The sequence below is a fragment of the Narcine bancroftii genome, chromosome 4 (assembly GCF_036971445.1).
Source record: "Narcine bancroftii isolate sNarBan1 chromosome 4, sNarBan1.hap1, whole genome shotgun sequence".
In the NCBI taxonomy this organism is placed as follows: Eukaryota; Metazoa; Chordata; class Chondrichthyes; order Torpediniformes; family Narcinidae; genus Narcine; species Narcine bancroftii.
In genome coordinates, this window is record NC_091472.1 from 148,284,595 (window position 1) to 148,310,095 (window position 25,501).

Sequence of the window (25,501 nt, forward strand, 5' to 3'; positions counted from 1 at the left end):
TGAATCAGAGATGGGGAATCAGAGGCGGGGAATCAGAGGCAGGGAATCAGACGCGGGGAATCAGAGGTGGGCAATCAGAGGCGGGGAATCAGATATGGGGAATCAGAGGCGGGGAATCAGAGGCAGGGAATCAGACGCGGGGAATCAGAGGCGGGGATTCAGAGCTGGGGAATCAGAGGCGGGGAATCAGAGTTGGGGAATCAGAGGCGGGGAATCAGAGGAAGGGAATCAGACGCGGGGAATCAGAGGCGGGGATTCAGAGCTGGGGAATCAGAGGCGGGGAATCCGAGTTGGGGAATCAGAGGCGGGGAATCAGATATGGGGAATCAGAGGCAGGGAATCAGAGGCGGGAAAACAGAGGCGGGGAATCAGATATGGGGAATCAGAGGCGGGGAATCAGAGGCAGGGAATCAGACACGGGGAATCAGAGGCGGGGAATCAGAGATGGGGAATCAGAGGCGGGGAATCAGAGGCAGGGAATCGGATGCCGGGAATCAGAGGCGGGAAATCAGAGCTGGGGAATCAGAGGCGGGGAATCAGAGTTGGGGAATCAGAGGCGGCGAAGCAGATATGGGGAAATAGAGGCGGGGAATCAGATATGGGGAATCAGAGGCGGGGAATCAGATATGGGGAATCAGAGGCTAGGAATCAGAGGGGGGGAAACAGAGGCGGGGAATAAGATATGGAGAATCAGAGGTGGGGAATCAGGGGCGGGGAATCAGTGGCAGGGAATCAGAGGCGGGGAATCAGAGGCGGGGAATCACAGGCAGGGAATCAGACGCGGGGAATCAGAGGCGGGGAATCAGAGCTGGGGAATCAGAGGTGGGGAATCAGAGTCGGGGAATCAGAGGCAGGGAATCGGTTGTGCAGAATCAGAGATGGGGAATCAGATGTGGGGAATCAGAGGCAGTGAATCAGAGATGGGGAATCAGAGGCGGGGAATCAGAGGCAGGAAATCAGACAGGGATTCAGAGGCTGGGAATCAGACGGGGGGAATCAAAGGCGGGGAATCAGAGCTGGTGAATCAGAGGCAGGGAATCAGAGTTGGGGATTCAGAGGCGGGGAATCAGATATGGGGAAACAGAGGCGGGGAATGAGAGGCGGGCAAGCAGAGGCGGGGAATTAGATATGGGGAATCAGAGGTGGGAAATCAGAGGTGGTGAATCAGAGATGGGGAATCACAGGCGGGGAATCAGAGGCGGGGAAACAGAGGCGGGGAATCAGATATGGGGAATCAGAGGTGGGGAATCAGAGGCAGGGAATCAGATGTGCGGAATCAGAGATGGGGAATCAGAGGCAGGGAATCAGAATCAGAAGCGGGGAATCAGAGGCCGGGAATCAGAGGCCGGGAATCAGATGCTGGGAATAAGAGGCCGGGAATCAGAGGTGGGGATTCAGAGTCTGGGAATCAGAGATGGGGATTCAGAGGCGGGGAATCAGATATGGAGAATCAGAGGCGGGGAATCAGAGGCAGGGAATCAGATATGGGGAATCAGAGGCGGGGAATCAGAGGTGGGGAAACATAGGCAGGGAATCAGAGGCGGGGAATCAGAGGCGGGGAATCAGAGGAAGGGAATCAGATGTGCGGAATCGGAGATGGGAAATCAGAGGCAGGTAATCAGAGGCGGGGAATCAGAGGCGGGGAATCAGAGGCCGGGAATCAGATATGGGGAAACTGAGGCGGGGAATCCGAGGCGGGGAAACAGAGGCGGGGAGTCAGATATGGGGAATCAGAGGTGGGGAATCAGAGGTTGGGAATCAGAGGCAGGGAATCAGAGGCTTGGAATCAGATGCAGGGAATCAGATGCGGGGCATCAGAGGCGGGGAATCAGAGCTGGGGAATCAGAGGTGGGGAATCAGATTTGGGGAATCAGAGGTGGGGACTTAGATATTGGGAAACAGAGGCGGGGAATCAGAGGCGGGGAAACAGAGGCGGGGAATCAGATATGGGGAATCAGAGGCGGGGAATCAGAGGCAGGGAATCAGATGTGCGGAATCAGAGATGGGGAATCGGAGGCAGGGAATCAGAATCAGAAGCAGGGAATCAGAGGCCGGGAATCAGAGGCCGGAATCAGATGATGGGAATCAGAGGCCTGGAATCAGAGGCGGGGAATCAGAGGCAGGGAATCAGATGCGGGGAATCAGAGGCGGGGAATCAGAGCTGGGGAATCAGAGGCGGGGTATTAGAGTTGGGGAATCAGAGGCGTGGAATCAGATATGGGGAAACAGAGGTAGGGAATCAGATGCGGGGAAACAGAGGCAGGGAATCAGATATGGGGAATCAGAGGCGGGGAATCAGAGGTGGGGAAACATAGGCAGGGAATTGGATGTGCGGAATCAGACATGGGGAATCAGAGGCCGGGAATCAGAGGTGGTGAATCAGAGATGGGGAATCAGAGGCGGGGAATCAGAGGCAGGGTATCAGACGCGGGGAATCAGAGGTGGGCAATCAGAGGCGGGGAATCAGATATGGGGAATCAGAGGCGGGGAATCAGAGGCGGGGAAACAGAGGCGGGGAATCAGATATGGGGAATCAGAGGTGGGGCATCAGAGGTTGTGAATCACAGATGGGGAATCAGAGGCGGGGAATCAGAGGCAGGGAATCAGACGCGGGGAATCAGAGGCGGGGATTCAGAGCTGGGGAATCAGAAGCGGGGAATCAGAGTTGGGGAATCAGAGGCGGGGAATCAGATATGGGGAATCAGAGGCAGGGAATCAGAGGTGGGGAATCAGAGGCAGGGAATCAGACGCGGGGAATCTGAGGCGGGGAATCAGAGCTGGGGAATCAGAGGTGGGGAATCAGAGTTGGGGAATCAGAGGCAGGGAATTGGATGTGCAGAATCACAGATGGTGAATCAGAGGTGGGGAATCAGAGGCGGTGAATCAGAGATGGGGAATCAGTGGCGGGGAATCAGAGGCAGGAAATCAGACACGGGGATTCAGAGGCTGGGAATCAGAGGCAGGGAATCAGACGCGGGGAATCTGAGGCGGGGAATCAGAGCTGGGGAATCTGAGGCAGGGAATCAGAGTTGGGGATTCAGAGGCGGGGAATCAGATATGGGGAAACAGAGGCGGGGAATCAGAGGCGGGCAAACAGAGGCGGGGAATTAGATATGGGGAATCAGAGGTAGGGAATCAGAGGTGGTGAATCAGTGATGGGGAATCACAGGCGGGGAATCAGAGGCAGGGAATAGAACGCGGGGAATCAGAGGCAGGGAATCAGAGCTGGGGAATCAGAGGCGGGGAATCATAGTTGGGAATCAGAGGCGGGAATCAGATATGGGGAAACAGAGGCGGGGAATCAGAGGCGGGGAAACAGAGGCGGGGAATCAGATATGGGGAATCGGATGCAGGGAATCAGAGGCGGGGAATCAGAGCTGGGGAATCAGAGGCGGGGAATCAGAGTTGGGGCATCAGAGGTGGGGAATTAGATATAGGGAAACAGAGGCGGGGAATCAGAGGCGGGGAAACAGAGGCGGGGAATCAGATATGGGGAATCAGAGGTGGGGAATCAGAGGAAGGGAATCAGATGTGCGGAATCAGAGATGGGGAATCAGAGGCAGGGAATCAGAAGCGGGGAATCAGAGGCCGGGAATCAGAGGCCGGGAATCAGATGCTGGGAATAAGAGGCCGGGAATCAGAGGAGGGGAATCAGAGTCCGGGAATCAGAGATGGGGATTCAGAGGCGGGGAATGAGATATGGAGAATCAGAGGCGGGGAATCAGAGGCGGGGAAACAGAGGTGGGGAATCAGATATGGGGAATCAGAGGTGGCGAATCAAAGGTGGTGAATCAGAGATGGGGAATCAGAGGCGGGGAATCAGAGGCAGGGAATCAGATGCGGGGAATCAGAGGCGGGGAATCAGAGCTGGCGAATCAGAGGCTGGGAATCAGAGGTGGGCAATCAGAGGCGGGGAATCAGATATGGGGAATCAGAGGCGGGGAATCAGAGGCGGGGAAACAGAGGCGGGGAATCAAATATAGGGAATCAGAGGTGGGGAATCAGAGGTTGTGAATCAGAGATGGGGAATCAAGGCGGGGAATCAGAGGCAGGGAATCAGACGCGGGGAAACAGAGGCGGGGATTCAGAGCTGGGGAATCAGAGGCGGGGAATCAGAGTTGGGGAATCAGAGGCAGGGAATCAGATATGGGGAATCAGAGGTGGGGAATCAGAGGCAGGGAATCAGATGTGCGGAATTAGAGATGGGGAATCAGAGGCAGGGAATCAGAATCAGAAGAAGGGAATCAGAGGCCGGGAATCAGAGGCCGGAATCAGATGCTGGGAATCAGAGGCCTGGAATCAGAGGCGGGGAATCAGAGGCAGGGAATCAGATGCGGGGAATCAGAGGCGGGGAATCAGAGCTGGGGAATCAGAGGCGGGGTATTAGAGTTGGGGAATCAGAGGCGGGGAATCAGATATGGGGAAACAGAGGTGGGGAATCAGAGGCGGGGAAACAGAGGCAGGGAATCAGATATGGGGAATCAGAGGTGGGGCATCAGAGGTTGTGAATCACAGATGGGTAATCAGAGGCGGGGAATCAGAGGCAGGGAATCAGACGCGGGGAATCAGAGGCGCGGATTCAGAGCTGGGGAATCAGAAGCGGGGAATCAGAGTTGGGGAATCAGAGGCGGGGAATCAGATATGGGGAATCAGAGGCAGGGAATCAGAGGCGGGGAATCAGATATGGGGAATCAGAGGCTGGGAATCAGAGGGGGGGAAACAGAGGCGGGGAATAAGATATGGAGAATCAGAGGTGGGGAATCAGGGGCGGGGAATCAGTGGCAGGGAATCAGAGGCGGGGAATCAGAGGCGGGGAATCACAGGCAGGGAATCAGACGCGGGGAATCAGAGGCGGGGAATCAGAGCTGGGGAATCAGAGGTGGGGAATCAGAGTCGGGGAATCAGAGGCAGGGAATCGGTTGTGCAGAATCAGAGATGGGGAATCAGATGTGGGGAATCAGAGGCAGTGAATCAGAGATGGGGAATCAGAGGCGGGGAATCAGAGGCAGGAAATCAGACAGGGATTCAGAGGCTGGGAATCAGACGGGGGGAATCAAAGGCGGGGAATCAGAGCTGGTGAATCAGAGGCAGGGAATCAGAGTTGGGGATTCAGAGGCGGGGAATCAGATATGGGGAAACAGAGGCGGGGAATGAGAGGCGGGCAAGCAGAGGCGGGGAATTAGATATGGGGAATCAGAGGTGGGAAATCAGAGGTGGTGAATCAGAGATGGGGAATCACAGGCGGGGAATCAGAGGCGGGGAAACAGAGGCGGGGAATCAGATATGGGGAATCAGAGGTGGGGAATCAGAGGCAGGGAATCAGATGTGCGGAATCAGAGATGGGGAATCAGAGGCAGGGAATCAGAATCAGAAGCGGGGAATCAGAGGCCGGGAATCAGAGGCCGGGAATCAGATGCTGGGAATAAGAGGCCGGGAATCAGAGGTGGGGATTCAGAGTCTGGGAATCAGAGATGGGGATTCAGAGGCGGGGAATCAGATATGGAGAATCAGAGGCGGGGAATCAGAGGCAGGGAATCAGATATGGGGAATCAGAGGCGGGGAATCAGAGGTGGGGAAACATAGGCAGGGAATCAGATGCGGGGAATCAGAGGCGGGGAATCAGAGGAAGGGAATCAGATGTGCGGAATCGGAGATGGGAAATCAGAGGCAGGTAATCAGAGGCGGGGAATCAGAGGCGGGGAATCAGAGGCCGGGAATCAGATATGGGGAAACTGAGGCGGGGAATCCGAGGCGGGGAAACAGAGGCGGGGAGTCAGATATGGGGAATCAGAGGTGGGGAATCAGAGGTTGGGAATCAGAGGCAGGGAATCAGAGGCTTGGAATCAGATGCAGGGAATCAGATGCGGGGCATCAGAGGCGGGGAATCAGAGCTGGGGAATCAGAGGTGGGGAATCAGATTTGGGGAATCAGAGGTGGGGACTTAGATATTGGGAAACAGAGGCGGGGAATCAGAGGCGGGGAAACAGAGGCGGGGAATCAGATATGGGGAATCAGAGGCGGGGAATCAGAGGCAGGGAATCAGATGTGCGGAATCAGAGATGGGGAATCGGAGGCAGGGAATCAGAATCAGAAGCAGGGAATCAGAGGCCGGGAATCAGAGGCCGGAATCAGATGATGGGAATCAGAGGCCTGGAATCAGAGGCGGGGAATCAGAGGCAGGGAATCAGATGCGGGGAATCAGAGGCGGGGAATCAGAGCTGGGGAATCAGAGGCGGGGTATTAGAGTTGGGGAATCAGAGGCGGGGAATCAGATATGGGGAAACAGAGGTAGGGAATCAGATGCGGGGAAACAGAGGCAGGGAATCAGATATGGGGAATCAGAGGCGGGGAATCAGAGGTGGGGAAACATAGGCAGGGAATTGGATGTGCGGAATCAGACATGGGGAATCAGAGGCCGGGAATCAGAGGTGGTGAATCAGAGATGGGGAATCAGAGGCGGGGAATCAGAGGCAGGGTATCAGACGCGGGGAATCAGAGGTGGGCAATCAGAGGCGGGGAATCAGATATGGGGAATCAGAGGCGGGGAATCAGAGGCGGGGAAACAGAGGCGGGGAATCAGATATGGGGAATCAGAGGTGGGGCATCAGAGGTTGTGAATCACAGATGGGGAATCAGAGGCGGGGAATCAGAGGCAGGGAATCAGACGCGGGGAATCAGAGGCGGGGATTCAGAGCTGGGGAATCAGAAGCGGGGAATCAGAGTTGGGGAATCAGAGGCGGGGAATCAGATATGGGGAATCAGAGGCAGGGAATCAGAGGTGGGGAATCAGAGGCAGGGAATCAGACGCGGGGAATCTGAGGCGGGGAATCAGAGCTGGGGAATCAGAGGTGGGGAATCAGAGTTGGGGAATCAGAGGCAGGGAATTGGATGTGCAGAATCACAGATGGTGAATCAGAGGTGGGGAATCAGAGGCGGTGAATCAGAGATGGGGAATCAGTGGCGGGGAATCAGAGGCAGGAAATCAGACACGGGGATTCAGAGGCTGGGAATCAGAGGCAGGGAATCAGACGCGGGGAATCTGAGGCGGGGAATCAGAGCTGGGGAATCTGAGGCAGGGAATCAGAGTTGGGGATTCAGAGGCGGGGAATCAGATATGGGGAAACAGAGGCGGGGAATCAGAGGCGGGCAAACAGAGGCGGGGAATTAGATATGGGGAATCAGAGGTAGGGAATCAGAGGTGGTGAATCAGTGATGGGGAATCACAGGCGGGGAATCAGAGGCAGGGAATAGAACGCGGGGAATCAGAGGCAGGGAATCAGAGCTGGGGAATCAGAGGCGGGGAATCATAGTTGGGAATCAGAGGCGGGAATCAGATATGGGGAAACAGAGGCGGGGAATCAGAGGCGGGGAAACAGAGGCGGGGAATCAGATATGGGGAATCGGATGCAGGGAATCAGAGGCGGGGAATCAGAGCTGGGGAATCAGAGGCGGGGAATCAGAGTTGGGGCATCAGAGGTGGGGAATTAGATATAGGGAAACAGAGGCGGGGAATCAGAGGCGGGGAAACAGAGGCGGGGAATCAGATATGGGGAATCAGAGGTGGGGAATCAGAGGAAGGGAATCAGATGTGCGGAATCAGAGATGGGGAATCAGAGGCAGGGAATCAGAAGCGGGGAATCAGAGGCCGGGAATCAGAGGCCGGGAATCAGATGCTGGGAATAAGAGGCCGGGAATCAGAGGAGGGGAATCAGAGTCCGGGAATCAGAGATGGGGATTCAGAGGCGGGGAATGAGATATGGAGAATCAGAGGCGGGGAATCAGAGGCGGGGAAACAGAGGTGGGGAATCAGATATGGGGAATCAGAGGTGGCGAATCAAAGGTGGTGAATCAGAGATGGGGAATCAGAGGCGGGGAATCAGAGGCAGGGAATCAGATGCGGGGAATCAGAGGCGGGGAATCAGAGCTGGCGAATCAGAGGCTGGGAATCAGAGGTGGGCAATCAGAGGCGGGGAATCAGATATGGGGAATCAGAGGCGGGGAATCAGAGGCGGGGAAACAGAGGCGGGGAATCAAATATAGGGAATCAGAGGTGGGGAATCAGAGGTTGTGAATCAGAGATGGGGAATCAAGGCGGGGAATCAGAGGCAGGGAATCAGACGCGGGGAAACAGAGGCGGGGATTCAGAGCTGGGGAATCAGAGGCGGGGAATCAGAGTTGGGGAATCAGAGGCAGGGAATCAGATATGGGGAATCAGAGGTGGGGAATCAGAGGCAGGGAATCAGATGTGCGGAATTAGAGATGGGGAATCAGAGGCAGGGAATCAGAATCAGAAGAAGGGAATCAGAGGCCGGGAATCAGAGGCCGGAATCAGATGCTGGGAATCAGAGGCCTGGAATCAGAGGCGGGGAATCAGAGGCAGGGAATCAGATGCGGGGAATCAGAGGCGGGGAATCAGAGCTGGGGAATCAGAGGCGGGGTATTAGAGTTGGGGAATCAGAGGCGGGGAATCAGATATGGGGAAACAGAGGTGGGGAATCAGAGGCGGGGAAACAGAGGCAGGGAATCAGATATGGGGAATCAGAGGTGGGGCATCAGAGGTTGTGAATCACAGATGGGGAATCAGAGGCGGGGAATCAGAGGCAGGGAATCAGACGCGGGGAATCAGAGGCGCGGATTCAGAGCTGGGGAATCAGAAGCGGGGAATCAGAGTTGGGGAATCAGAGGCGGGGAATCAGATATGGGGAATCAGAGGCAGGGAATCAGAGGCGGGGAATCAGAGGCAGGGAATCAGACGCGGGGAATCTGAGGCGGGGAATCAGAGCTGGGGAATCAGAGGTGGGGAATCAGAGTTGAGGAATCAGAGGCAGGGAATTGGATGTGCGGAATCAGAGAGGGGGAATCAGAGGTGGGGAATCAGAGGCGGTGAATCAGAGATGGGGAATCTGAGGCAGGGAATCAGAGGCAGGAAATCAGACACGGGGATTCAGAGGCTGGGAATCAGACGGGGGGAATCAAAGGCGGGGAATCAGAGCTGGGGAATCTGAGGCAGGGAATCAGAGTTGGGGATTCAGAGGCAGGGAATCAGATATGGGGAAACAGAGGCGGGGAATCAGAGGCGGGCAAACAGAGGCGGGGAATTAGATATGGGGAATCAGAGGTAGGGAATCAGAGGCGGGGAATCAGAGCTGGGGAATCAGAGGCGGGGAATCAGAGTTGGGGCATCAGAGGTGGGGAATTAGATATAGGGAAACAGAGGCGGGGAATCAGAGGCGGGGAAACAGAGGCGGGGAATCAGATATGGGGAATCAGAGGTGGGGAATCAGAGGCAGGGAATCAGATGTGCGGAATCAGAGATGGGGAATAAGAGGCAGGGAATCAGAATCAGAAGCGGGGAATCAGAGGCCGGGAATCAGAGGCCGGGAATCAGATGCTGGGAATAAGAGGCCGGGAATCAGAGGTGGGGAATCAGTTATGGGGAATCAGAGGTGGCGAATCAAAGGCGGTGAATCAGAGATGGGGAATCAGAGGCGGGGAATCAGAGGCAGGGAATCAGAGCTGGGGAATCAGAGGCGGGGAATCAGAGTTGGGGAATCAGAGGCGGGGAATCAGATATGGGGAAATAGAGGCGGGGAATCAGATATGGGGAATCAGAGGTGGGGCATCAGAGGTTGGGATTCAGAGGCAGGGAATCAGAGGCTTGGAATCAGATGCAGGGAATCAGATGCGGGGAATCAGAGGCGGGGAATCAGAGCTGGGGAATCAGAGGTGGGGAATCAGATATGGGGAATCAGAGGCGGGGACTTAGATATTGGGAAACAGAGGCTGGGAATCAGAGGCGGGGAAACCCAGGCGGGGAATCAGATATGGGGAATCAGAGATGGGGAAGCAGAGGCAGGGAATCAGAATCAGAAGCAGGGAATCAGAGGCCGGGAATCAGAGGCCGGAATCAGATGCTGGGAATCAGAGGCCTGGAATCAGAGGCGGGGAATCAGAGGCAGTGAATCCGATGCGGGGAATCAGAGGCGGGGAATCAGAGCTGGGGAATCAGAGGCGGGGTATTAGAGTGTGGGAATCAGAGGCGGGGAATCAGATATGGGGAAACAGAGGTGGGGAATCAGAGGTGGGGAAACAGAGGCAGGGAATCAGATATGGGGAATCAGAGGCGGGGAATCAGAGGTGGGGAATCATAGGCAGGGAATCGGATGTGCGGAATCAGAGATGGGGAATCAGAGGCTGGGAATCAGAGGTGGTGAATCAGAGATGGGGAATCAGAGGCAGGGAATTGGATGTGCGGAATCAGAGATGGGGAATCAGAGGTGGGGAATCAGAGGCGGTGAATCAGAGATGGGGAATCAGTGGCGGGGAATCAGAGGCAGGAAATCAGACACGGGGATTCAGAGGCTGGGAATCAGAGGCAGGGAATCAGACGCGGGGAATCTGAGGCGGGGAATCAGAGCTGGGGAATCTGAGGCAGGGAATCGGAGTTGGGGATTCAGAGGAGGGGAATCAGATATGGGGAAACAGAGGCGGGGAATCAGAGGCGGGCAAACAGAGGCGGGGAATTAGATATGGGGAATCAGAGGTAGGGAATCAGAGGTGGTGAATCAGTGATGGGGAATCACAGGCGGGGAATCAGAGGCAGGGAATAGAACGCGGGGAATCAGAGGCAGGGAATCAGAGCTGGGGAATCAGAGGCGGGGAATCATAGTTGGGAATCAGAGGCGGGAATCAGATATGGGGAAACAGAGGCGGGGAATCAGAGGCGGGGAAACAGAGGCGGGGAATCAGATATGGGGAATCGGATGCAGGGAATGAGAGGCGGGGAATCAGAGCTGGGGAATCAGAGGCGGGGAATCAGAGTTGGGGCATCAGAGGTGGGGAATTAGATATAGGGAAACAGAGGCGGGGAATCAGAGGCGGGGAAACAGAGGCGGGGAATCAGATATGGGGAATCAGAGGTGGGGAATCAGAGGCAGGGAATCAGATGTGCGGAATCAGAGATGGGGAATCAGAGGCAGGGAATCAGAAGCGGGGAATCAGAGGCCGGGAATCAGAGGCCGGGAATCAGAGGAGGGGAATCAGAGTCCGGGAATCAGAGATGGGGATTCAGAGGCGGGGAATGAGATATGGAGAATCAGAGGCGGGGAATCAGAGGCGGGGAAACAGAGGTGGGGAATCAGATATGGGGAATCAGAGGTGGCGAATCAAAGGTGGTGAATCAGAGATGGGGAATCAGAGGCGGGGAATCAGAGGCAGGGAATCAGATGCGGGGAATCAGAGGCGGGGAATCAGAGCTGGCGAATCAGAGGCTGGGAATCAGAGGTGGGCAATCAGAGGCGGGGAATCAGATATGGGGAATCAGAGGCGGGGAATCAGAGGCGGGGAAACAGAGGCGGGGAATCAAATATAGGGAATCAGAGGTGGGGAATCAGAGGTTGTGAATCAGAGATGGGGAATCAAGGCGGGGAATCAGAGGCAGGGAATCAGACGCGGGGAAACAGAGGCGGGGATTCAGAGCTGGGGAATCAGAGGCGGGGAATCAGAGTTGGGGAATCAGAGGCAGGGAATCAGATATGGGGAATCAGAGGTGGGGAATCAGAGGCAGGGAATCAGATGTGCGGAATTAGAGATGGGGAATCAGAGGCAGGGAATCAGAATCAGAAGAAGGGAATCAGAGGCCGGGAATCAGAGGCCGGAATCAGATGCTGGGAATCAGAGGCCTGGAATCAGAGGCGGGGAATCAGAGGCAGGGAATCAGATGCGGGGAATCAGACGCGGGGAATCAGAGCTGGGGAATCAGAGGCGGGGTATTAGAGTTGGGGAATCAGAGGCGGGGAATCAGATATGGGGAAACAGAGGTGGGGAATCAGAGGCGGGGAAACAGAGGCAGGGAATCAGATATGGGGAATCAGAGGTGGGGCATCAGAGGTTGTGAATCACAGATGGGGAATCAGAGGCGGGGAATCAGAGGCAGGGAATCAGACGCGGGGAATCAGAGGCGGGGATTCAGAGCTGGGGATTCAGAAGCGGGGAATAAGAGTTGGGGAATCAGAGGCGGGGAATCAGATATGGGGAATCAGAGGCAGGGAATCAGAGGCGGGGAATCAGAGGCAGGGAATCAGACGCGGGGAATCTGAGGCGGGGAATCAGAGCTGGGGAATCAGAGGTGGGGAATCAGAGTTGAGGAATCAGAGGCAGGGAATTGGATGTGCGGAATCAGAGAGGGGGAATCAGAGGTAGGGAATCAGAGGCGGTGAATCAGAGATGGGGAATCAGAGGCGGGGAATCAGAGGCAGGAAATCAGACACGGGGATTCAGAGGCTGGGAATCAGACGGGGGGAATCAAAGGCGGGGAATCAGAGCTGGGGAATCTGAGGCAGGGAATCAGAGTTGGGGATTCAGAGGCGGGGAATCAGATATGGGGAAACAGAGGCGGGGAATCAGAGGCGGGCAAACAGAGGCGGGGAATTAGATATGGGGAATCAGAGGTAGGGAATCAGAGGCGGGGAATCAGAGCTGGGGAATCAGAGGCGGGGAATCAGAGTTGGGGCATCAGAGGTGGGGAATTAGATATAGGGAAACAGAGGCGGGGAATCAGAGGCGGGGAAACAGAGGCGGGGAATCAGATATGGGGAATCAGAGGTGGGGAATCAGAGGCAGGGAATCAGATGTGCGGAATCAGAGATGGGGAATAAGAGGCAGGGAATCAGAATCAGAAGCGGGGAATCAGAGGCCGGGAATCAGAGGCCGGGAATCAGATGCTGGGAATAAGAGGCCGGGAATCAGAGGTGGGGAATCAGATATGGGGAATCAGAGGTGGCGAATCAAAGGCGGTGAATCAGAGATGGGGAATCAGAGGCGGGGAATCAGAGGCAGGGAATCAGATGCGGGGAATCAGAGGCGGGGAATCAGAGCTGGCGAATCAGAGGCTGTGAATCAGAGGTGGGCAATCAGAGGCGGGGAATCAGATATGGGGAATCAGAGGCGGGGAATCAGAGGCGGGGAAACAGAGGCGGGGAATCAAATATAGGGAATCAGAGGTGGGGAATCAGAGGTTGTGAATCAGAGATGGGGAATCAAGGCTGGGAATCAGAGGCAGGGAATCAGACGCGGGGAATCAGAGGAGGGGATTCAGAGCTGGGGAATCAGAGGCGGGGAATCAGAGTTGGGGAATCAGAGGCAGCGAATCAGATATGGGGAATCAGAGGCGGGGAATCAGAGGCGGGGAAACAGAGGCGGGGAATCAGATGTGGGGAATCAGAGGTGGGGAATCAGGGGCAGGGAATCGGTGGCAGGGAATCAGAGGCGGGGAATCAGAGGCGGGGAATCAAAGGCAGGGAATCAGACACGGGGAATCAGAGGCGGGGAATCAGAGATGGGGAATCAGAGGCGGGGAATCAGAGGCAGGGAATCGGATGCCGGGAATCAGAGTCGGGGAATCAGAGCTGGGGAATCAGAGGCGGGGAATCAGAGTTGGGGAATCAGAGGCGGGGAATCAGATATGGGGAAATAGAGGCGGGGAATCAGATATGGGGAATCAGAGGTGGCGAATCAAAGGTGGTGAATCAGAGATGGGGAATCAGAGGCGGGGAATCAGAGGCAGGGAATCAGATGCGGGGAATCAGAGGCGGGGAATCAGAGCTGGCGAATCAGAGGCTGGGAATCAGAGGTGGGCAATCAGAGGCGGGGAATCAGATATGGGGAATCAGAGGCGGGGAATCAGAGGCGGGGAAACAGAGGCGGGGAATCAAATATAGGGAATCAGAGGTGGGGAATCAGAGGTTGTGAATCAGAGATGGGGAATCAGAGGCAGGGAATCACATATGGGGAATCAGAGGTGGGGAATCAGAGGCAGGGAATCAGATGTGCGGAATTAGAGATGGGGAATCAGAGGCAGGGAATCAGAATCAGAAGAAGGGAATCAGAGGCCGGGAATCAGAGGCCGGAATCAGATGCTGGGAATCAGAGGCCTGGAATCAGAGGCGGGGAATCAGAGGCAGGGAATCAGATGCGGGGAATCAGACGCGGGGAATCAGAGCTGGGGAATCAGAGGCGGGGTATTAGAGTTGGGGAATCAGAGGCGGGGAATCAGATATGGGGAAACAGAGGTGGGGAATCAGAGGCGGGGAAACAGAGGCAGGGAATCAGATATGGGGAATCAGAGGTGGGGCATCAGAGGTTGTGAATCACAGATGGGGAATCAGAGGCGGGGAATCAGAGGCAGGGAATCAGACGCGGGGAATCAGAGGCGGGGATTCAGAGCTGGGGAATCAGAAGCGGGGAATAAGAGTTGGGGAATCAGAGGCGGGGAATCAGATATGGGGAATCAGAGGCAGGGAATCAGAGGCGGGGAATCAGAGGCAGGGAATCAGACGCGGGGAATCTGAGGCGGGGAATCAGAGCTGGGGAATCAGAGGTGGGGAATCAGAGTTGAGGAATCAGAGGCAGGGAATTGGATGTGCGGAATCAGAGAGGGGGAATCAGAGGTGGGGAATCAGAGGCGGTGAATCAGAGATGGGGAATCAGAGGCGGGGAATCAGAGGCAGGAAATCAGACACGGGGATTCAGAGGCTGGGAATCAGACGGGGGGAATCAAAGGCGGGGAATCAGAGCTGGGGAATCTGAGGCAGGGAATCAGAGTTGGGGATTCAGAGGCGGGGAATCAGATATGGGGAAACAGAGGCGGGGAATCAGAGGCGGGCAAACAGAGGCGGGGAATTAGATATGGGGAATCAGAGGTAGGGAATCAGAGGCGGGGAATCAGAGCTGGGGAATCAGAGGCGGGGAATCAGAGTTGGGGCATCAGAGGTGGGGAATTAGATATAGGGAAACAGAGGCGGGGAATCAGAGGCGGGGAAACAGAGGCGGGGAATCAGATATGGGGAATCAGAGGTGGGGAATCAGAGGCAGGGAATCAGATGTGCGGAATCAGAGATGGGGAATAAGAGGCAGGGAATCAGAATCAGAAGCGGGGAATCAGAGGCCGGGAATCAGAGGCCGGGAATCAGATGCTGGGAATAAGAGGCCGGGAATCAGAGGTGGGGAATCAGATATGGGGAATCAGAGGTGGCGAATCAAAGGCGGTGAATCAGAGATGGGGAATCAGAGGCTGGGAATCAGAGGCAGGGAATCAGATGCGGGGAATCAGAGGCGGGGAATCAGAGCTGGCGAATCAGAGGCTGTGAATCAGAGGTGGGCAATCAGAGGCGGGGAATCAGATATGGGGAATCAGAGGCGGGGAATCAGAGGCGGGGAAACAGAGGCGGGGAATCAAATATAGGGAATCAGAGGTGGGGAATCAGAGGTTGTGAATCAGAGATGGGGAATCAAGGCGGGGAATCAGAGGCAGGGAATCAGACGCGGGGAATCAGAGGAGGGGATTCAGAGCTGGGGAATCAGAGGCGGGGAATCAGAGTTGGGGAATCAGAGGCAGCGAATCAGATATGGGGAATCAGAGGCGGGGAATCAGAGGCAGGGAATCAGACGCGGGGAATCAGAGGAGGGGATTCAGAGCTGGGGAATCAGAGGCGGGGAATCAGAGTTGGGGAATCAGAGGCAGCGAATCAGATATGGGGAATCAGAGGCGGGGAATCAGAGGCGGGGAAACAGAGGCGGGGAATCAGATGTGGGGAATCAGAGGTGGGGAATCAGGGGCAGAAAATCAAAGGCAGGGAATCAGACACGGGGAATCAGAGGCGGGGAATCAGAGATGGGGAATCAGAGGCGGGGAATCAGAGGCAGGGAATCGGATGCCGGGAATCAGAGTCGGGGAATCAGAGCTGGGGAATCAGAGGCGGGGAATCAGAGTTGGGGAATCAGAGGCGGGGAATCAGATATGGGGAAATAGAGGCGGGGAATCAGATATGGGGAATCAGAGGTGTGGAATCAGAGGTTGGGAATCAGAGGCAGGGAATCAGAGTCGGGGAAACAGAGGCGGGGAATCAGATATGGGGAATCAGAGGTGGCGAATCAAAGGCGGTGAAACAGAGATGGGGAATCAGGGCAGGGAATCAGAGGCAGGGAATCAAACACGGGGAATCAGAGCTGGGGAATCAGAGGCGGGGAATCAGAGTTGGGAATCAGAGGCGGGGAATCAGAGGCGGGGAAACAGAGGCGGGGAATCAGATATGGGGAATCAGAGGTGGGGAATCCGAGGTTGGGAATCAGAGGCAGGGAATCAGAGGTGGAAAATCAGAGGCGGGGAATCAGAGGAAGAGAATCAGATGTGCGGAATCGGAGATGGGGAATCAGAGGCAGGGAATCAGAGGCGGGGAATCAGAGGCGGGGAATCAGAGGCCGGGAATCAGATATGGGGAAACAGAGGCGGGGAATCCGAGGCGGGGAAACAGAGGCGGGGAATCAGATATGGGGAGTCAGAGGTGGGGCATCAGAGGTTGGGATTCAGAGGCAGGGAATCAGAGGCTTGGAATCAGATGCAGGGAATCAGATGCGGGGAATCAGAGGCGGGGAATCAGAGCTGGGGAATCAGAGGTGGGGAATCAGATATGGGGAATCAGAGGCGGGGACTTAGATATTGGGAAACAGAGGCTGGGAATCAGAGGCGGGGAAACCCAGGCGGGGAATCAGATATGGGGAATCAGAGATGGGGAAGCAGAGGCAGGGAATCAGAATCAGAAGCAGGGAATCAGAGGCCGGGAATCAGAGGCCGGAATCAGATGCTGGGAATCAGAGGCCTGGAATCAGAGGCGGGGAATCAGAGGCAGTGAATCCGATGCGGGGAATCAGAGGCGGGGAATCAGAGCTGGGGAATCAGAGGCGGGGTATTAGAGTGTGGGAATCAGAGGCGGGGAATCAGATATGGGGAAACAGAGGTGGGGAATCAGAGGTGGGGAAACAGAGGCAGGGAATCAGATATGGGGAATCAGAGGCGGGGAATCAGAGGTGGGGAATCATAGGCAGGGAATCGGATGTGCGGAATCAGAGATGGGGAATCAGAGGCTGGGAATCAGAGGTGGTGAATCAGAGATGGGGAATCAGAGGCGGGGAATCAGAGGCAGGGAATCAGACGCGGGGAATCAGAGGTGGGCAATCAGAGGCGGGGAATCAGATATGGGGAATCAGAGGCGGAGAATCAGAGGCGGGGAAACAGAGGCGGGGAATCAGATATGCGGAATCAGAGGTGGGGCATCAGAGGTTGTGAATCACAGATGGGGAATCAGAGGCGGGGAATCAGAGGCAGGGAATCAGACGCGGGGAATCAGAGTTGGGGAATCAGAGGCGGGGAATCAGATATGGGGAATCAGAGGCAGGGAATCAGAGGCGGGAAAACAGAGGCGGGGAATCAGATATGGGGAATCAGAGGCGGGGAATCAGAGGCAGGGAATCAGACACGGGGAATCAGAGGCGGGGAATCAGAGATGGGGAATCAGAGGCGGGGAATCAGAGGCAGGGAATCGGATGCCGGGAATCAGAGGCGGGAAATCAGAGCTGGGGAATCAGAGGCGGGGAATCAGAGTTGGGGAATCAGAGGCGGCGAAGCAGATATGGGGAAATAGAGGCGGGGAATCAGATATTGGGAATCAGAGGCGGGGAATCAGATATGGGGAATCAGAGGCTGGGAATCAGAGGGCGGGAAACAGAGGCGCGGAATAAGATATGGGGAATCAGAGGTGGGGAATCAGGCGCGGGGAATCAGTGGCAGGGAATCAGAGGCGGGGAATCAGAGGCGGGGAATCAAAGGAAGGGAATCAGACACGGGGAATCAGAGGTGGGGAATCAGAGATGGGGAATCAGAGGAGGGGAATCACAGGCAGGGAATCAGACGCGGGGAATCAGAGGCGGGGAATCAGAGGTAGGGAATCAGAGTCGGGGAATCATAGGCAGGGAATCGGTTGTGCGGAATCAGAGATGGGGAATCAGATGTGGGGAATCAGAGGCAGTGAATCAGAGGCGGGGAAACAGAGGCGGGGAATCAAATATAGGGAATCAGAGGTGGGGAATCAGAGGTTGTGAATCAGAGATGGGGAATCAAGGCGGGGAATCAGAGGCAGGGAATCAGATGCGGGGAATCAGAGGCGGGGATTCAGAGCTGGGGAATCAGAGGCGGTGAATCAGAGTTTGGGAATCAGAGGCAGGGAATCAGATATGGGGAATCAGAGGTGGGGAATCAGAGGCGGGGAAACAGAGGCGGGGAATCAGATATGGGGAATCAGAATTGGGGAATCAGGGGCAGGGAATCAGTGGCAGGGAATCAGAGGCGGGGAATCAGAGGCGGGGAATCAGAGGCAGGGAATCAGACACGGGGAATCAGAGGCGGGGAATGAGAGATGGGGAATCAGAGGCGGGGAATCAGAGGCAGGGAATCGGACTCCGGGAATCAGAGTCGGGGAATCAGAGCTGGGGAATCAGAGGCGGGGAATCAGAGTTGGGGAATCAGAGGCGGGGAATCAGATATGGGGAAATAGAGGCGGGGAATCAGATATGGGGAATCAGAGGTGTGGAATCAGAGGTTGGGAATCAGAGGCAGGGAATCAGAGTCGGGGAAACAGAGGCGGGTAATCAGATATGGGGAAACAGAGGTGGCGAATCAAAGGCGGTGAAACAGAGATGGGGAATCAGGGCAGGGAATCAGAGGCAGGGAATCAAACACGGGGAATCAGAGCTGGGGAATCAGAGGCGGGGAATCAGAGTTGGGAATCAGAGGCGGGGAATCAGAGGCGGGGAAACAGAGGCGGGGAATCAGATATGGGGAATCAGAGGTGGGGAATCCGAGGTTGGGAATCAGAGGCAGGGAATCAGAGGCGGGGAATCAGAGGCGGGGAATCAGAGGAAGGGAATCAGATGTGCGGAATCGGAGATGGGGAATCAGAGGCAGGGAATCAGAGGCGGGGAATCAGAGGCGGGGAATCAGAGGCCGGTAATCAGATATGGGGAAACAGAGGCGGGGAATCCGAGGCGGGGAAACAGAGGCGGGGAATCAGATATGGGGAATCAGAGGTGGGGAATCAGAGGTTGGGAATCAGAGGCAGGGAATCAGAGGCTTGGAATCAGATGCAGGGAATCAGATGCGGGGAATCAGAGGCGGGGAATCAGAGCTGGGGAATCAGAGGTGGGGAATCAGATTTGGGGAATCAGAGGCGGGGACTTAGATATTGGGAAACAGAGGCGGGGAATCAGAGGCGGGGAAACCCAGGCGGGGAATCAGATATGGGGAATCAGAGGTGGGGAATCAGAGGCAAGGAATCAGATGTGCGGAATCAGAGATGGGGAATCAGAGGCAGGGAATCAGAATCAGAAGCAGGGAATCAGAGGCCGGGAATTAGAGGCCGGAATCAGATGCTGGGAATCAGAGGCCTGGAATCAGAGGCGGGGAATCAGAGGCAGGGAATCAGATGCGGGGAATCAGAGGCGGGGAATCAGAGCTGGGGAATCAGAGGCGGGGTATTAGAGTTGGGGAATCAGAGGCGGGGAATCAGATATGGGGAAACAGAGGTGGGGAATCAGAGGCGGGGAAACAGAGGCAGGGAATCAGATATGGGGAATCAGAGGCGGGGAATCAGAGGTGGGGAATCATAGGCAGGGAATCGGATGTGCGGAATCAGAGATGGGGAATCAGAGGCTGGGAATCAGAGGTGGTGAATCAGAGATGGGGAATCAGAGGCGGGGAATCAGAGGCAGGGAATCAGACGCGGGGAATCAGAGGTGGGCAATCAGAGGCGGGGAATCAGATATGGGGAATCAGAGGCGGGGAATCAGAGGCAGGGAATCAGACGCGGGGAATCAGAGGCGGGGATTCAGAGCTGGGGAATCAGAGGCGGGGAATCAGAGTTGGGGAATCAGAGGCGGGGAATCAGAGGAAGGGAATCAGACGCGGGGAATCAGAGGCGGGGATTCAGAGCTGGGGAATCAGAGGCGGGGAATCCGAGTTGGGGAATCAGAGGCGGGGAATCAGATATGGGGAATCAGAGGCAGGGAATCAGAGGCGGGAAAACAGAGGCGGGGAATCAGATATGGGGAATCAGAGGCGGGGAATCAGAGGCAGGGAATCAGACACGGGGAATCAGAGGCGGGGAATCAGAGATGGGGAATCAGAGGCGGGGAATCAGAGGCAGGGAATCGGATGCCGGGAATCAGAGGCGGGAAATCAGAGCTGGGGAATCAGAGGCGGGGAATCAGAGTTGGGGAATCAGAGGCGGCGAAGCAGATATGGGGAAATAGAGGCGGGGAATCAGATATGGGGAATCAGAGGCGGGGAATCAGATATGGGGAATCAGAGGCTGGGAATCAGAGGGGGGGAAACAGAGGCGGGGAATAAGATATGGAGAATCAGAGGTGGGGAATCAGGGGCGGGGAATCAGTGGCAGGGAATCAGAGGCGGGGAATCAGAGGCGGGGAATCAAAGGAAGGGAATCAGACACGGGGAATCAGAGTTGGGGAATCAGAGATGGGGAATCAGAGGCGGGGAATCACAGGCAGGGAATCAGACGCGGGGAATCAGAGGCGGGGAATCAGAGCTGGGGAATCAGAGGTGGGGAATCAGAGTCGGGGAATCAGAGGCAGGGAATCGGTTGTGCGGAATCAGAGATGGGGAATCAGATGTGGGGAATCAGAGGCAGTGAATCAGAGATGGGGAATCAGAGGCGGGGAATCAGATATGCGGAATCAGAGGTGGGGCATCAGAGGTTGTGAATCACAGATGGGGAATCAGAGGCGGGGAATCAGAGGCAGGGAATCAGACGCGGGGAATCAGAGTTGGGGAATCAGAGGCGGGGAATCAGATATGGGGAATCAGAGGCAGGGAATCAGAGGCGGGAAAACAGAGGCGGGGAATCAGATATGGGGAATCAGAGGCGGGGAATCAGAGGCAGGGAATCAGACACGGGGAATCAGAGGCGGGGAATCAGAGATGGGGAATCAGAGGCGGGGAATCAGAGGCAGGGAATCGGATGCCGGGAATCAGAGGCGGGAAATCAGAGCTGGGGAATCAGAGGCGGGGAATCAGAGTTGGGGAATCAGAGGCGGCGAAGCAGATATGGGGAAATAGAGGCGGGGAATCAGATATTGGGAATCAGAGGCGGGGAATCAGATATGGGGAATCAGAGGCTGGGAATCAGAGGGCGGGAAACAGAGGCGCGGAATAAGATATGGGGAATCAGAGGTGGGGAATCAGGGGCGGGGAATCAGTGGCAGGGAATCAGAGGCGGGGAATAAGAGGCGGGGAATCAAAGGAAGGGAATCAGACACGGGGAATCAGAGGTGGGGAATCAGAGATGGGGAATCAGAGGAGGGGAATCACAGGCAGGGAATCAGACGCGGGGAATCAGAGGCGGGGAATCAGAGGTAGGGAATCAGAGTCGGGGAATCATAGGCAGGGAATCGGTTGTGCGGAATCAGAGATGGGGAATCAGATGTGGGGAATCAGAGGCAGTGAATCAGAGGCGGGGAAACAGAGGCGGGGAATCAAATATAGGGAATCAGAGGTGGGGAATCAGAGGTTGTGAATCAGAGATGGGGAATCAAGGCGGGGAATCAGAGGCAGGGAATCAGATGCGGGGAATCAGAGGCGGGGATTCAGAGCTGGGGAATCAGAGGCGGTGAATCAGAGTTTGGGAATCAGAGGCAGGGAATCAGATATGGGGAATCAGAGGTGGGGAATCAGAGGCGGGGAAACAGAGGCGGGGAATCAGATATGGGGAATCAGAATTGGGGAATCAGGGGCAGGGAATCAGTGGCAGGGAATCAGAGGCGGGGAATCAGAGGCGGGGAATCAGAGGCAGGGAATCAGACACGGGGAATCAGAGGCGGGGAATGAGAGATGGGGAATCAGAGGCGGGGAATCAGAGGCAGGGAATCGGACTCCGGGAATCAGAGTCGGGGAATCAGAGCTGGGGAATCAGAGGCGGGGAATCAGAGTTGGGGAATCAGAGGCGGGGAATCAGATATGGGGAAATAGAGGCGGGGAATCAGATATGGGGAATCAGAGGTGTGGAATCAGAGGTTGGGAATCAGAGGCAGGGAATCAGAGTCGGGGAAACAGAGGCGGGTAATCAGATATGGGGAAACAGAGGTGGCGAATCAAAGGCGGTGAAACAGAGATGGGGAATCAGGGCAGGGAATCAGAGGCAGGGAATCAAACACGGGGAATCAGAGCTGGGGAATCAGAGGCGGGGAATCAGAGTTGGGAATCAGAGGCGGGGAATCAGAGGCGGGGAAACAGAGGCGGGGAATCAGATATGGGGAATCAGAGGTGGGGAATCCGAGGTTGGGAATCAGAGGCAGGGAATCAGAGGCGGGGAATCAGAGGCGGGGAATCAGAGGAAGGGAATCAGATGTGCGGAATCGGAGATGGGGAATCAGAGGCAGGGAATCAGAGGCGGGGAATCAGAGGCGGGGAATCAGAGGCCGGTAATCAGATATGGGGAAACAGAGGCGGGGAATCCGAGGCGGGGAAACAGAGGCGGGGAATCAGATATGGGGAATCAGAGGTGGGGAATCAGAGGTTGGGAATCAGAGGCAGGGAATCAGAGGCTTGGAATCAGATGCAGGGAATCAGATGCGGGGAATCAGAGGCGGGGAATCAGAGCTGGGGAATCAGAGGTGGGGAATCAGATTTGGGGAATCAGAGGCGGGGACTTAGATATTGGGAAACAGAGGCGGGGAATCAGAGGCGGGGAAACCCAGGCGGGGAATCAGATATGGGGAATCAGAGGTGGGGAATCAGAGGCAAGGAATCAGATGTGCGGAATCAGAGATGGGGAATCAGAGGCAGGGAATCAGAATCAGAAGCAGGGAATCAGAGGCCGGGAATTAGAGGCCGGAATCAGATGCTGGGAATCAGAGGCCTGGAATCAGAGGCGGGGAATCAGAGGCAGGGAATCAGATGCGGGGAATCAGAGGCGGGGAATCAGAGCTGGGGAATCAGAGGCGGGGTATTAGAGTTGGGGAATCAGAGGCGGGGAATCAGATATGGGGAAACAGAGGTGGGGAATCAGAGGCGGGGAAACAGAGGCAGGGAATCAGATATGGGGAATCAGAGGCGGGGAATCAGAGGTGGGGAATCATAGGCAGGGAATCGGATGTGCGGAATCAGAGATGGGGAATCAGAGGCTGGGAATCAGAGGTGGTGAATCAGAGATGGGGAATCAGAGGCGGGGAATCAGAGGCAGGGAATCAGACGCGGGGAATCAGAGGTGGGCAATCAGAGGCGGGGAATCAGATATGGGGAATCAGAGGCGGGGAATCAGAGGCAGGGAATCAGACGCGGGGAATCAGAGGCGGGGATTCAGAGCTGGGGAATCAGAGGCGGGGAATCAGAGTTGGGGAATCAGAGGCGGGGAATCAGAGGAAGGGAATCAGACGCGGGGAATCAGAGGCGGGGATTCAGAGCTGGGGAATCAGAGGCGGGGAATCCGAGTTGGGGAATCAGAGGCGGGGAATCAGATATGGGGAATCAGAGGCAGGGAATCAGAGGCGGGAAAACAGAGGCGGGGAATCAGATATGGGGAATCAGAGGCGGGGAATCAGAGGCAGGGAATCAGACACGGGGAATCAGAGGCGGGGAATCAGAGATGGGGAATCAGAGGCGGGGAATCAGAGGCAGGGAATCGGATGCCGGGAATCAGAGGCGGGAAATCAGAGCTGGGGAATCAGAGGCGGGGAATCAGAGTTGGGGAATCAGAGGCGGCGAAGCAGATATGGGGAAATAGAGGCGGGGAATCAGATATGGGGAATCAGAGGCGGGGAATCAGATATGGGGAATCAGAGGCTGGGAATCAGAGGGGGGGAAACAGAGGCGGGGAATAAGATATGGAGAATCAGAGGTGGGGAATCAGGGGCGGGGAATCAGTGGCAGGGAATCAGAGGCGGGGAATCAGAGGCGGGGAATCAAAGGAAGGGAATCAGACACGGGGAATCAGAGTTGGGGAATCAGAGATGGGGAATCAGAGGCGGGGAATCACAGGCAGGGAATCAGACGCGGGGAATCAGAGGCGGGGAATCAGAGCTGGGGAATCAGAGGTGGGGAATCAGAGTCGGGGAATCAGAGGCAGGGAATCGGTTGTGCGGAATCAGAGATGGGGAATCAGATGTGGGGAATCAGAGGCAGTGAATCAGAGATGGGGAATCAGAGGCGGGGAATCAGAGGCAGGAAATCAGACAGGGATTCAGAGGCTGGGAATCAGACGGGGGGAATCAAAGGCGGGGAATCAGAGCTGGTGAATCAGAGGCAGGGAATCAGAGTTGGGGATTCAGAGGCGGGGAATCAGATATGGGGAAACAGAGGCGGGGAATGAGAGGCGGGCAAGCAGAGGCGGGGAATTAGATATGGGGAATCAGAGGTGGGAAATCAGAGGTGGTGAATCAGAGATGGGGAATCACAGGCGGGGAATCAGAGGCGGGGAAACAGAGGCGGGGAATCAGATATGGGGAATCAGAGGTGGGGAATCAGAGGCAGGGAATCAGATGTGCGGAATCAGAGATGGGGAATCAGAGGCAGGGAATCAGAATCAGAAGCGGGGAATCAGAGGCCGGGAATCAGAGGCCGGGAATCAGATGCTGGGAATAAGAGGCCGGGAATCAGAGGTGGGGATTCAGAGTCTGGGAATCAGAGATGGGGATTCAGAGGCGGGGAATGAGATATGGAGAATCAGAGGCGGGGAATCAGAGGCAAGGAATCAGATATGGGGAATCAGAGGCGGGGAATCAGAGGTGGGGAAACATAGGCAGGGAATCAGAGGCGGGGAATCAGAGGCGGGGAATCAGAGGAAGGGAATCAGATGTGCGGAATCGGAGATGGGAAATCAGAGGCAGGGAATCAGAGGAAGAGAATCAGATGTGCGGAATCGGAGATGGGGAATCAGAGGCAGGGAATCAGAGGCGGGGAATCAGAGGCGGGGAATCAGAGGCCGGGAATCAGATATGGGGAAACAGAGGCGGGGAATCCGAGGCGGGGAAACAGAGGCGGGGAATCAGATATGGGGAGTCAGAGGTGGGGCATCAGAGGTTGGGATTCAGAGGCAGGGAATCAGAGGCTTGGAATCAGATGCAGGGAATCAGATGCGGGGAATCAGAGGCGGGGAATCAGAGCTGGGGAATCAGAGGTGGGGAATCAGATATGGGGAATCAGAGGCGGGGACTTAGATATTGGGAAACAGAGGCTGGGAATCAGAGGCGGGGAAACCCAGGCGGGGAATCAGATATGGGGAATCAGAGATGGGGAAGCAGAGGCAGGGAATCAGAATCAGAAGCAGGGAATCAGAGGCCGGGAATCAGAGGCCGGAATCAGATGCTGGGAATCAGAGGCCTGGAATCAGAGGCGGGGAATCAGAGGCAGTGAATCCGATGCGGGGAATCAGAGGCGGGGAATCAGAGCTGGGGAATCAGAGGCGGGGTATTAGAGTGTGGGAATCAGAGGCGGGGAATCAGATATGGGGAAACAGAGGTGGGGAATCAGAGGTGGGGAAACAGAGGCAGGGAATCAGATATGGGGAATCAGAGGCGGGGAATCAGAGGTGGGGAATCATAGGCAGGGAATCGGATGTGCGGAATCAGAGATGGGGAATCAGAGGCTGGGAATCAGAGG